Source organism: Lissotriton helveticus, chromosome 1_1 (assembly GCF_964261635.1).
Source record: "Lissotriton helveticus chromosome 1_1, aLisHel1.1, whole genome shotgun sequence".
NCBI classification, from domain to species: Eukaryota; Metazoa; Chordata; class Amphibia; order Caudata; family Salamandridae; genus Lissotriton; species Lissotriton helveticus.
In genome coordinates, this window is record NC_136057.1 from 67,815,695 (window position 1) to 67,829,785 (window position 14,091).

The 14,091-nt window shown below is 49.0% G+C and overlaps 1 protein-coding gene across 1 annotated transcript in view; it reads left to right on the forward strand.

The window, feature by feature from the left end:
* The first annotated feature begins 8,616 nt into the window (after positions 1–8,616).
* LOC144767556 (uncharacterized) overlaps positions 8,617–14,091 on the forward strand; it is a 107,086-nt gene continuing 101,611 nt past the window's right edge. The window contains exon 1 of the mRNA XM_078650984.1: positions 8,617–8,753. The gene's annotated coding sequence lies outside the window, so the exon portion shown is untranslated. The remainder of the gene's footprint in view (positions 8,754–14,091) is intronic.

The following is a 14,091-nucleotide window of genomic DNA, read 5'->3' on the forward strand; positions in this document are numbered from 1 at the left end:
TGTCCCCAGATCTTGAAGTGTTCCTTGGTGCAATGAAGGGGGAATATAGACCGACAGAATGTTGTAAATCTTCCCCTCCCACTGACATGTGATCCCCGCAAAGCGCCCTTGTTCATCCGCCCACGTGTGCTTGATTAGTAGTGGTGCCTTTTTACTCACTAATATGCCGACTTCCCGGGACCCGGAGGAAAACTCTGCATGGATGGCCATTTTGAAACCCCAGCGATTCATGGCTAGGCTGGCGTTTCCTGCGAGGTGTGTTTCCTGTAGGAGGATAATGGTGGGGGCCTTTCGCTTTAGGTATTGTAGGACCAAACCCCGTTTTATTTTATGCCCCAGGCCATTCACATTCCAGGAAATAATCGATAGGTTTGGGGACGTCACTCTTTCCAATTGGTGGTTTACGCCCGACAAGCTATTTTCCCCCATCATGATCAATATAAAGGGGTTTTCGGAGTGATGCGGCATATTTCCGCGACTGGGCCAGTAATAGGCCGCCATCCCATGAAGTGCCTCATGCCTCTAAGCTCTGTGCCAATGTGTGTACGAAGTGTATGAATGCACTGCTGAAAACATAGTGCGGGCTGGCCTCATCTGCGGCCGTATTCCTGAGTGTATAGGTAAGCGCCATGTCAAGTCTATCTTGTGTGCATGCTACGGCCAGCCAAGCCAAAAACCTAAAACAGAAACAGAACAAACATATTGCGTGTAACTTCCCTGCCCCCCTCCCTGCCTCCCTGCCCAGTGGATAAAGAACTTTCCACCCCCCCAACTGAGCAGAGTGCTTAGTGTCCCAACTTAAGATCATTGTTCGTGGGGGTGAGAACACTGTAGTCTTCCTTGAGTCTCTCCCATCGCAAACCATATGCAAAGTTCGGTAGCTCAGGGTTTCTTACCTGCTGAAAGTCTACGATTCAGGTCTGAGTCTTACCCTGTTCGCCAACATCAGGAATGAGCAGACCGTCTTCCTACCATTGGCGGTGTTTTGCCATTCCTGAGTGCAAGAGTGTGGTGCATAGCCTAAACCCTCGGTGTCCAAATCGGTCTTCCCGGAGATGGCTGTTGCATAGGTCGTATAGCGGCGTCTACTCAGTCATTATCAGCATTTGTTTGAGGGCTCCTTCCCCCGTTGTTCCGGCGTGGGTCACGATGCTTTGGTCCTTTAGCTGGTCTCCAACCTTCCAGCCAATCCTGTGCGTCTTGTGGTGCTTCAAAAAACCATGTTTTACCTTCCGCTTCCACGCGAAGCTTTGCCGGGAAGAGCATCGAGTATTTAAGTTCTCGGGCTCTCAGTTCCTTCTTTACATCAGTAAAACTTCTTCTTTGCTGAGCCACGGCCGCCGTGTAGTCGGGGTAAAAGTTAATGTCGGAGTTGTCAATCCTGATCGGCGGGTGCATTCGGGCGGCTTGTAAAATGGCGTCCCGGTCTCTAAAGTTGAAAATGCGCGCCAAGATGGGCCAGGGTGGAGCCCCGGTTTTGGCCTTGCCTCCTGGTACACGGTGGGCCCTTTCCACCGAGAAATAATTTGATAGTCCTCTGGGTTTGAGCTGTTTTTGGATAAGGTCCTCGACATATAGGTCCAGGGCTGGTCCACCTTCAGATTCTGGTACGCCAATCAAGCGGACGTTATTGCGCCGGGAGCGTCCTTCCTGGTCATCCAGTTTGGCTCTGAGCGTGGTGTTATCGTGTTCTAGTCGTGAGACCCTGCGTTGTAGGTCTGACGTGTCCCCAACGAGTCCCGTGGTGGTTTTCTCCACTTCTCCGAGGCGATCCGACATTTTCGCCAAATCAGCCCTTATCAGGGACACGTCGGTAGAAATAGTTCCCATGGAGGACTGCATCATTTTCAGGGTCGCCATCACGTCGTGGAGGGTAATCTTCTCGGTGTCAGTAGATGCCCCGTTGGGCTGGGGTGACGTACGCTGTGTGTCAGTTCTTGGGGCATCCGGCGGGTCCTTAACGTATGCGAATTTGTCCAGCTTCAGGGTCTGCTGACCCCGTGTCCCTCTCCCACTCATATTGTTATTGACAGGACTGTCCCTTTAGAGCGGGGACGGTGGCTGTCCGCAGGTATATCTGGGCTCGGTGGAGTGGTGGGGCAGCGCCGTGAATGGCGGCCGGTCAGGCTCTCTACTTGTGCTGGTGTGCAGGCAGTGACAGAGTCGATGCGTGAGGATATGGAACCCTGTAGGTCCGGAGAGTGTTGGCCAGAGAGTGCCGGGTGAAGTGCGCAGGGGCCACTGTTAGAATCACTCGATCCACACGTCCCAGTCGGCCAGGAATCAGTTCGGGTGCAGGCCGGTGGACGTAGGCTCCTACACCCTCGCCCGCGCTATTACAGGAACCCGCTGCGGTGATCTGCGGGACCCGGGTGCTGCAGGCGACCGCAGCTCACCGCTGGAGGACGCGGCCGCTCACGATCCTCCCTGTCCCCTGGGCCGCCAGACGTTGGACTGCTCCGGTGGGGGACCGGGGGGGGGCCAAGCGGGGGTGCCGCCGATGACAGGTGGGCCGCTGTCGTGCCTACGGACCGCGGCGCAGCCGGGACCAGTCAAGCGTCCGGACGCTGCGCTAAGTGTCTGTCCGGTCGGCCCGGCACTTACCCGAGTCCCCGGCTTCTGGCGCGGGATTAGGCCTCAGTGCTGATCTCGACGTAACTACGTCAGTGTCCCACTCTCCGAGTCGAGAGTCGACTTCTTGTGGACCGGAGGCTTAGCGTAGGCAGGCGATACTGTTGGAATGTTGCGGTAATGCGGATCAGTGTTCGGATTGTTCCCGGGAGAGCTCGTCAGCTACAGAGCTCCGTTAGTGTGCGGCCATCTTGTCTGGCTGCTAGCCACGCCCCCTAGTTTGCGCTTTTAATTGCTTCTGGAAAGGCTAACATCTCTGGTACGGCAGTAGGATTAATTAACTATCACCTCAATAAAGTGTGTTATCCAGATGACGATGTTTATCCTCGAGCTGCGGGGTCTAAATAGGAATGGGAGGAGTATCGACCTGAAAATATTTTCACACCATATGTTTTCCCAAATATGAGAACTATTAAGAACAAAGGACCATTTGTGATTTCTGTTACTAAAGCAAAAGCAGACTTGTGTATAGGCAGTGTTGGGAGAATTCCAGTAGGAAGAAGTGAGTGTACTGTGGTTCTGACTATTGAAGGTCCAATAACAGCAGTTTTATATCCTCACCTAATACCTATTTTGTTTGAAATTCACCCAGAGACTAGCACCTGGACTTTTGCCAGCTGGTTTTGGAAACTATTTGTCACTTGGGGCTGGAAGATATTGACCATCCTAGGTGTGATACTTGTAATCCTATTTACATGCTGTATATGTATACAATGTGGTCCAATACTTTGCTCCATCTGTATCACTGCCTGTACACCAACTAAGCGAAATGTTGCAGAAATAAAAGCCCAACACATGCTGAATAAAGAGATTACCGAAATTATGCTAATAAACGTACAAGATGTGAATTCGGACTTTCCTAAATGAATGAATGTTTTCAGCTAATGCTAAAAGGGTCGTCTGTTGTAATTTGGCAGCGATCTGTATTAGCATTTAGCTGAAGCCATCTTGTTTTGTCTGCCATCTTGTCTGCCATGTGAGCCTCAGCTAGGCCTACCGGTGCTAGGGGTTCGCCCTTCTCTACACAAGTCCTCAGACCAAAAGAATAGAAGTTGGCACGGGGACTGTAATATAAAGCAAAGCTTTTTATTAACTTCATGAGGTGGAACTACATTCACACAACACCCTTCGGTAGTGTATGAAGTAGCACACTGAACAGAAGGAACATGGTCCTTTTATACCCACACAGGGGCTCAGAAGAAGGCCGTACAAGTACAGAAGAGAAATATTACATATATAAAAGGTCATACAGAAATGCACAGTCAACAGTAGGGAGGAGCTAGCAGTTTGCTGACTCCAAGAAGAATACCCTGCCACTTACATACTAGAACAGGTGTATGAACAGTTACAGTTTCTTCTGCGCGTTTGCAGAGTAGCAGAGCCTAAATATAGTCTGTCTGTAAGCAGAGTACAAGAGTAAACGACAGCAAGGAAGGACAGAGCACATGGTGAGCACATGGCAGGCAAGATGGCTGTCAAAAACAAGATGTTTTCAGCTAAATGCTAACACCGATCACTGCCAAAATAAAACAGTTTGGAAGAGGCAATTTTGCTTAAGGCATTGATAACTTCTGTAAGCGTTATCAAAGGGGCCTCGGAGTAGATGTCCTTTGGTGGAAAGAAATCTTTAACTTTACTAGTACCCTCATCCTCCAACCTAAGATACAGGGCCTCAATATGTTGTTTCCAGACATTGGCTGTAATTTTTGGTTTGATTGCCTGCTTCCCTTTACCTGCTACCTGTATAAACTATACACCTAAAAGCCTTCATGTCATGGGTGGATAGGGCCTGTTTCAAAGTATCCCACTTGTCCAGCTCCCACAGTTTTTCTGCTTCGGTGATGCTAGCTCTAAACAGCTGCCTCTTTTCTCTGATTAGGGGTCTATCTCTGGTTTTGATTGCCTTCATCAATGCTCACTTGGCCATCTGACAACATGTCCTTAAACCAGGGGTGTTTGGTCTTTTTACATGCACTTGGGTATGACGGGGGAAAAAATATATCAGCCAGAGTGGAAATCAGCACCTCATAGGTCTCTGCAACTCGAGTGAAGGAAATGAATGTACCATCACTGAGAATGGACTGTTCCGCTGCCACTAGATACAGAATCACTGAGTTGTGTAGGGATGCCATCCTAACATGGGATTGCTGTATGGTTGACCACCGGACTCTTCTTCAGTTGTTGGTCTAGGTTAATCTCTCATCTTTCAGTATGTTCAGACCAGAGACTTCCTTGTTAAATGGCAGTTCCAAGTCCAAGATTAGAGCATTGTGGTCGCTGTTGTGTCGGGTCAGAACAGCAACGTCCACCACCTGGTGCCATTCTGATACATATCAGGATGTAGTCTATGATAGAAGAGTGTCCTGGTCGATTAATAGTGTGCTTCCCTTGTGTATCTGATTTAGTTTGACTGTTACAAACCCTTAGGGAGTAGTTTAGGGTGGGGGATTTAATCTGGAGCACCAGCGGTGTCCAGGCCATGGTTGGCTGAAATGTTAGCCTCACTGTCTGTAAATAGAAGGGGTGCACAATCATTAAGGCATGCAGGGGGTGCTGAAACACCCCAATGGATACAGGTAATGTGCTTGTGACCAGACTTCTGGTTGCTATACAAATTGCAGTCCATGTGATAATATCAGGAAAGTCTACAGTACATAAATTTCCCACCAGTCCATGAAACAGACCCACAAGTGGCCAAAACAATGGCTCTCATACTGACCTGTGTGATCAGTCCTGGCACAGCCACAGTGTCCTATAGGCTGGTCCATCCCTGGACTGGACTGGTGGTAGGAACAGAGCATGTGCTCAGGATCAGAGACGCTTTCATTACTGTTTCTGGACGTGTGCGCTAGAAACAATGCCCATATGTTGTAATAAGCTGAGCCCAGAAGACGTTTCCATGACAACCCAGTCCCTTCTCTTGGCCCAGCCAAGACTGCAATAAGATTAAACAAATACAGGCTGGCTGCACTCAAGCCTCTATTAAAGCAAAACACCTCAAGAAATACTAAAAAGGTGTGATACACTAACCCCTGATGCGTGGCACTTGGCACGGCCGATACTTGCAAATGCCTCCTCCCTGGTGGAACATCATGAAAACTCTTGCACCTAAATTAAAACCGAAAGTGAAAAACAGAATCAACAAAGAATATCTTTCACCTACTTTAAATACAGAAAGGCAGACTCTCTGATCCCTAGAAGATAAGTGGAAGAAGCCATCAGCACCCACGCCCTATAAAGTACAACAGCCTAGGAAAAAGAAACACCAGTAACATTAAATACAGAAGCTGTTTCCCTCAAGATTAAATAAATGCACGTAAGCATGAAAGAATTCAGCAAATTCCTCCTTTTACTCAAGCATGTCCCTAAATTGCAGATTTGTAAAGTGTGACTGATCACCCCTAAGGGTATCCAGGTGCTGGGGCCGTCTGGTTGCCCAGAGTCACATGATGCTGAGCTGCGGCCAATGCTGGGGCTCAAGCAGTGAGCCCTGTGCGCCGGAGTCAGCTGCCCTGGCCGCTGCACCACACCTGGCCCTAAAGAAGAAAACTACCAACCTGATACTGCAGGCTGACTTGGGAAACTGACAGATGTATTAAGTGTGATGGAAAGTTGGATATCTTTTTTACAACTTTGGCTGTCACTCCTTATATTTACATTTATAAATGGAACTGCCAGTCTTTAGTTTCTCTTGTTCTTTTTCTTGTATATGGAGATATGTTTAAACATTTATTAAAAAGATACATTTTAAAACATATGCTTTTGAGTCAGTGAAGTGAAATAGAGGCAAGTTGTGGAGATACCGGCTTTTGGAGACCCCTCCCCACTGGAGGGTCAAAGCCAGTGGTGCAGGGGACACCTAGAATCTACGGGTTCACCTTCCTTACTCATACATTACCAAAGAGACCAGGGCAACTTAGCTGTGGAGGAAAGTAAGTTACTTTATTAGCTTGAGCTAAGGACACGGTCGGAGAATGGTACAAAGATAATTCTACGGAGACTGTTGCTTCACTCCGCAGCGCACACACAATTATAGCACTAGCCACACCCTTTACATATCCAATCAGAATACAAGTTCCTTATCCGTCTCTGGTGGCGTAATCGTGGCCAGGGAGCATCTGTCTCTGATTGCACAATGTACAAAGCCTCTGGCTTCCGCGCCCAGATGTCGTAGTCACGGAGCACAGCCGTTGGTCGTGGGAGGCTGAACTACTGACAGTGCACAGGATGTGGCTAAGTCTTTGGCACAACCAGGGGAGAGGTGCACAAGCAGCTTCTCGGAATCGGCTCAACCGCAAGGAGCGGGGAGGGCTAAGCAAGTTCTAACAGGGACACAGAAATCAATCCTTCACCAGGTTGCCGAGAGCATGGCAACACAAAATGGAGTCTCAGCGGCCATTTTAAGCACAGTTCAACAAAGAGTGGGGTCAAAGACATTAGGTCAGGGGTCAAAGGCATGAGGTTAGGGGTCAAAGGCGTGAGGTCCAGGGTCAGCACTCATAGATTTGCTCAAGGATTAATCAGTCTTTTCTTTAAACTCAAGAGGAGGGGCTGACAGTCTCCTCCCTGAGCAGACATTTACAGGCCCTCTCCTCCCCCTGGGGTCTGAGGTCTGTGAGGGTCTGAAAATGAGGATAAGTGCAAGGACCCTCAGTGGCCCCTCCTCCTGCAGGAGGCACAGACCCTCAGGGGCCACTCTCCCCCCTGCAGGAAGCACAGACCCTCAGGGACCCCTCTCCCCTGCAGGAAGCACAGACCCTCAGGGGCCCCTCCCCCTACAGGAGGCACAGACTTTCAGGGCCCCTCCCCCTGCAGGAGGCCCAGACCCTCAGGGGCCCCTCTCTGCTGAAGGAGGCCCAGACTCCCAGGGGTCCCTTCCCCTACAGGAGGCACAGACGGAAGCACAGACCCTCCGGGTCCCCTCTCCCCCCTGCAGGAGGCACAGACCCTAAGGGGCCCTTCTCCCCCTTGCAGGAGGCACAGACCCTAAGGCGCCCTTCTCCCCCCAGCAGGAGGCACAGACCCTCAGGGGCCCCTCCCCCTGCAGGAGGCACTGACCCTCAGAGGCTCCTCCCCCCTGCAGGAGGCACAGACCATCAGGGGCCCCTCTCCCCCCTGCAGGAGGCACAGACCCTCAGGGACCCCTCCCCCTCCAGGAGACATCGACCCACAGGGCCCCCTCCCCCTGCAGGGGGCATAGACCCTCAGAGGCCCCTCCCCCTGCAGGAGGCTGGGACTGGACAGGACTTACTGCTGGTGCTGACTCTGCCCCCGCTGACTCGGACACGATCACACTGACTTGAAGAGAGGAGCTCAGCCTCCGCTGCTGGTGCTGATTCTGCCACAAATTACCCCACACTATCACACCTGAGCAGAGCTCAACTGTCGCTGCCACCGCTGACCCGGAAGTGAAATTCTTCATGTGCTGACTCTGTCTTTATTACTCTCTGTTATATCTTAACAATGTTGTAATTTGTATCATACATCTCTCCACCAGTGGAACCCTGTAAGGATGATATAACATGAATTATATTTTAGCTATGTTGTAGTTTGTATCATCCATCTCTCATCCAGTGGAACCCTGTAAGGATGATGAACATGGATTATATTTTAGCGATGTTGTAGTTTGTATCATCCATCTCTCCACCAGTGGAACTCTGTAAGGATGATGTAACATGGATTATATTTTAGCTATGTTGTAGTTTGTATCATCCATCTCTCCACCAGTGGAACCCTGTAAGGATGATGTCACATCGATTATATTTTAGCTACGTTGTAGTTTGTATCATCCATCTCTCCACCAGCGGAACCCTGTAAGGATGATGTAACATAGATTACATTTTAGCTATCTTGTAGATTGTATCATCCATCTCTCTACCAGTGGAACCCTGTAAGGATGATGTAACATGGAATGTTGTTGTATGAAAACCGCAGTTGGAGAAGTTCTGAGGGCCTTGCTGGCTGCTCCTGGTGGGGCTGTATTACTGATGAACTCTTGTTCTACAATAAATATTCTTGAAACATCTGAACAAGCTTGGAGTGATTCCTAGACTCACAGGCCAGGGATAAGCACCGTGTGCTGACCCGGAAGTGAAACTGTTCAGTTTCTTCAGCAGAGGAAGGTGAGGAGAGGAGGGCCCGAGGGAGGGGGGAACAGAGGAGGGGGGCAGAGGGGGGAGGAGCAGAGGTGGAGGGAGGAGGGCGGGCAGAGGAGGGAGGAGGGGGCAGAGGGAGGTGGAGGGGGCAGAGGGGGGAGGGGCAGAGGAGGAGGAGAGAGAGGAGGGGGCGAGGAAGGGGAGTGGGGATAGAGGGGGGGGGAAATGAGGTGGCGGCAGAGGGGGTATTGGCAGAGTTGCAGGGAGGAGGGGACTAGAGGGGGGAGGAGGGGCACCAATAGGGGGGCAAGGGGGGCAGAGGGGGGAGGGGCAGAGGTGGAGAGAGGAGGAGGGTAGAGGGGGAAGGAGGGGGGCAGAGGGGGGAGGGGCAGAGGAGGAGAAAGAGGAGGGGGCAAGGAGGGGGGAGGAGGAACAGAGATGGGGAGGAGGTGGCAGAGAGGGGGTAGAGGAGGGAGGGGCAGAAGTGGAGGGAGGAGGGGGCAGAGGGAGGAGGAGGGAGCAGATGGGGGAGGGGCAGAGGAAGGTGAGGAGAGGAGGGCCCGAGGTAGGGGGGAACAGAAGAGGGGGGAAAGGGGGGAAGGGGGGAAGATGAGGGGAGGAAGAAGGCAGAGGAGGGGGAGGATTGGGAGGAGGGGCAAAGGAGGGGGAGGAAGGAGGAGGGGCCCAGGGCAGAGGTGGGAGGAGAGCCCAGAGCAGAGGAGGGAGGAGGGGCTGGAGCAGAGGAGGAAGGAGTGGGAGGGAGGTGAGGGACAGGGAGGCGGAGGAGACTGCGTTGATGGGGTTTTTCAGTGAGTTTGTCCAGGAGGATGTAGAGGTTCCGGGCATGGTCTGTAGGAGTGGGTGAGGGTCCTAGTTCAGCAAACCACCAAGAGTCGGTGTTCCCGAAGATCAGTTCTTCTGTTTTTTCTGTGTTGAGTTTGAGGCAGTCGTTTTGCATTCAGTTGGCGATGCTTGTTCAAACTAGCTTATAAAACTATAACTTACAGTTCATTGAGATATTAAGGGTTCGTAGAACCCCGGGCTACATATATTTGGAGCTCCCTATTTGGAATACATTTGAATTTATTACCACTTTTAGGCTCAATTGAAGTCCCTATGATGCCAAAAAAAGACTGAATCATGTTAAACCTTCAGAACCCGGGGCCGGCAAAAGCATCTAAAAGCCCAAGCTGGCTATAGTCCACCAGCCAAGTAATATCAAAAGAAGCTTGAACAAACATTGATAAAGATATTTATTTTTGAGTTTGGTTCTAGATCTTTTACTTGCAAAAACATTTTAAGTGGATATCCAGCCAGCGTGTTATTCCCATTGCAGGGAAACCTGCTACGTTTAGTGGACTAGTGCATAATATTACAATAAAAAGACATATGCATATAGCACAGGAAATTGTAGCTTTAGTTGCAGAAAATATGTTACCGTAAATATAGCCCCTTTCACCATTGGCGTTCCTGCTACAGCAATGAAAAATCAAAGCTCTGCTTTGCGGAATTTCAAAGTCCCATCTAATAACTTTCCCTTTATTTCTCTTCCTCTGCCATGTCCATCATCACTTCTATATATGTGTAAACCTCTCCAGCTAGACACTTACGTGTGACCCTGCTGAGTAAGATAATGGGACCGGCCAGGATACAGGAAGTGCACTGAGACTTAAAGAGAACAGTAGAGCCAGATACATGAAGTAGAGGTGGAAGCGAGAGACGGAAATTATGTAGAAAGATATGGGAGGCGGCGAGAGGAAAAGAATATAGAAAAATGTGAGGTAGCTAGATGGAAAGATGAAGAGTCGTAGATAGAGGAAGATGTGAAAGAGAGGTAGAAAAATAGGTAGAGTTTATGGAGAAGGTAATGTAAAGAGACAGATGAGGACAGTTTTCCAAGGGGGGGGGTAAAGAGAGAGGCAATGTAGATAAAAGGTGAATTAAAGAGAGGTACAAGCAGCAAGAAGTGGACGATGCACAATAGAGAGTGCAAGATGAGAAGGGATAGAGCACAACATTTCAGGTTACAAGAGTAAAGAGGGGTGAAGTGTAGAAAGAGGAATCCGCTGTAGAGTGAAACAAGGAATTTGAAAACATATATGAACTGGAGAAAGATAGGTGATGTCAAAATGGAGATATCGAGTTGTGGGAAAATTAAAGAGGAAGAGACAGTTAGGTAGAGCGATCCGGACAGATAAAGTTTGAGAGAGATAGTTGAGATGGAGGGGGTGAGGTGAAATGGAGAAGGAGGTCCAGAGAATGATGTGTGTTTGAGTGAAAGAGCAAGTGATGGAGAGAGAAAGAGAGAACAGTTAATGGTTGAGGTAGAGCAATTGAGGTAGCCAGCAAGTAGTAAGATATTTCGAGATGTGAAGGAAATGGAACAGAGGTAGAGGGTGAGAAAGGGAGTTGGAGAGATTAGGTAGTAAATTAATAATTAGTTAAATCTAAAATATATTCAGTGAGTGAGGAGTTGGTGAGGCAGAGAGAGGTGAGGCAGAGAGAAATGAGCTATAGAGCAGAGGAGAATGGTGAGGCATGGAAAGGGATGAGAGAGAAGGCGAGGGGGGTAATGTAGTAGAACATGGAGAGAGGATGGAAGTGAGGTAAAGCTGGAGATGAGTTTGAGTGAGAAGTGAAATGGAAGGAGGAGAGAAACAGGGGTGTAATAGAGAAACAAAATAAGTGAGGTACAGAGATAGGGATGAGGTAGATGGAGTTGAGTAAGAGAGCGAGGATTAAGAGTGATATAGATGTAGGTACAGAGACTAAAGAGAGAGAGAGGCAAGGGCATGAGAAAGAGGTATACAAAGGGTGAAAAGAGTGACATATATTGGATGAGAGGTGAGGTAGATGAAGCTGAGCTAAAGATTTCAGAGATAAAAGCAAGGGTGGAGGTACACAGAGAAGTATAGATATGTTAAGCAGGACGGTGAGGTGAAGTACGGAGAGAGTGATAAGACACACTCATTTCACTGCAATTGTCACTAGCTGCTGGAGAATGTGAGGGTTAAGACTAGGCAGACCAAGCATGCACAAGAACATGTGAGGGTTAAATCTGGGCAGACCACGAATGCACAGGAGAATGTGAGGGTTGAGGCTGGGCATACCAAGCATGCACAAGAGAATGTGAGGGTTTGGGCTGGGCACACCAAGCATGCACTAGAGAATGTGAGGTTTGAGGCTGTGCAGACCAAGTATGCACTGGAGAATGTGAGGATTAAGGCTGGGCATACCAAGCATGCACAAGAGAATGGGAGGGTTAAGTCTGGGCAGACCAAGCATGCACAAGAGAATGTGAGGGTTAGGGCTGGGCACACCAAGCATGCACTAGAGAATGTTAGGGTAAAGGCTGCATAGACCACGCATGCACAGGAAAATATGAGGGTTGAAGCTGGGCAGACAAAGCATGCACTAGAGAATGTGAGGGTTGAGGCTGCTTAGACCACGCATGCACAGGAGAATTTGAGGGTTGAAGCTGGGCAGACCAAGCATGCACAAGAGAATGTGAGGGTTAGGGCTGGGCACACCAAGCATGCACTAGAGAATGTGAGGGTTGAGGCTGCATAGACCACACATGCAGAGGAGAATATGAGGGTTGAAGCTGGGCAGACCAAGCATGCACAAGAGAATGTGAGGGTTAGGGCTGGGCACACCAAGCATGCACTAGAGAATGTGAGGGTTGAGGCTGGACAGACCAAGCATGCACAAGAGAATGTGAGGGTTGAGGCTGGGCAGACCAAGCATGCACAAGAGAATGGGAGGGTTGAGGCTGGGCAGACCACACATGCACAGGAGAATGTGAGGGTTGAGGCTGGGCAGACCAAGCATGCACAAGAGAGTGTGAGGGTTGAGGCTGGGCAGACCAAGCATGCACAAGAGAATGTGAGGGTTGAGACTGGGAAGACCAAGCATGTACTAGAGAATGTGAGGGTTAAGGCTGAGCAGACCAAGCATGCACACTACTGAGCAGATTTATTATTTTTTAGTGCAACACAGTGCATCAATTAGTTGGAGCAGGATGATGTGTGAGGGGGAGAAACAGCGCTGAGCCAGATTTATGAAATACTGCACGCTGCTGCTCACTGTCCCAGCACAAGTACACAGTCTACCTAGTGCCACGCCAAACCTTTACACCGTAGGACACAGGCGTATGTGCTGTCCAGCATAGGATTCATACTGGGAACACACCATTCCAGTACAAAATCCTATACATAAAGTAATCCTTACACAATCCGCAGGTTGTGTTTGTGCTGTGAAGTGCAGCGCACATGCAATGTGTGGAGTGTTTGAAGAAGTGACAAAGTTTCTTTGTGTTATCACCCGCTTCGGTGGCTTTTTTAACATAAAATTCACAGATCCTCAGTACTCTCACAATGCTATATTGAAGCACTGTACATTTTTCCATATTTCCGCGCGTTGCTAATATATGAAGTATTGCATGTCCATGGTGGTGATAGAAAGGAGGAGTTTATTTCCTTACAGAATGCTCCATCCACAGATCTGCTTCCTCCTCAGATACTGACACCTTCCAACTCCCTCAACAGCAATCCACATTGCCTCAGAGACTCTGGGATGTCACAGCTCTGTTGAACAGGCTGCAAGAACTTTGTGAGCCGTGATTATTTGGGCAGTTGCATGTCATTGTGCAGGACTGTGCCCGCCTTCTGCCCGCCCTGTGTGTAGATCTCTGGGAGTAGGTGATGGCTGTGAATGGCTTAAATGAGCCTAATGTTCCGTGACTAAATGTATGGAAGTGATTTGTGTGTGTGTATGTGTTTGTTTGTGTGACTGGTCGTCTTGGCTGGATAAATAATATATCAGTCTGAAAGCGACTGATCAGTCTGATAAAAACATTTGCTTCTTTCTAATGTGTACGTCTTTGTGCCTGGGGTACAATCTGTGTATGAATTGTGTTTCATGAAATGTGTGTGCACGGCAGAGCTGCATGTCTGTGTAATTGTATGTCTTTGTGCAGCATTGCGTGGAACTGAAGATTTTTGATTTGTTTGAGAGATATCTGGTGTGTTACATTAATTCATTTATAAATGAGGTGTGAGGCTGTGCAAGAAGATTTGGAGTTTGTGTCACATCTGTGAGTATACAGTTGAATGTAGTTTTTAAAGAGCAATTTTTTTGTGTGCGTGTGTGTTGCAAACATTTTGTGTGTGTGTTGCAAGCATTTTGCCAAAGACAAGCCTGTCTGCTCCCAGGCATTCCTAGCCACATCCGCTCGGACCAGGAGTCGGGTAGTATACTCAAAATGTTGCATATTCAGCATGAGATCTATTCTCTTTCAGGTACAGAGATTTTAGTATCCCCTATGCTTGTCTCAACTTTAGAAGTAAATGGCATGTATGCCAGC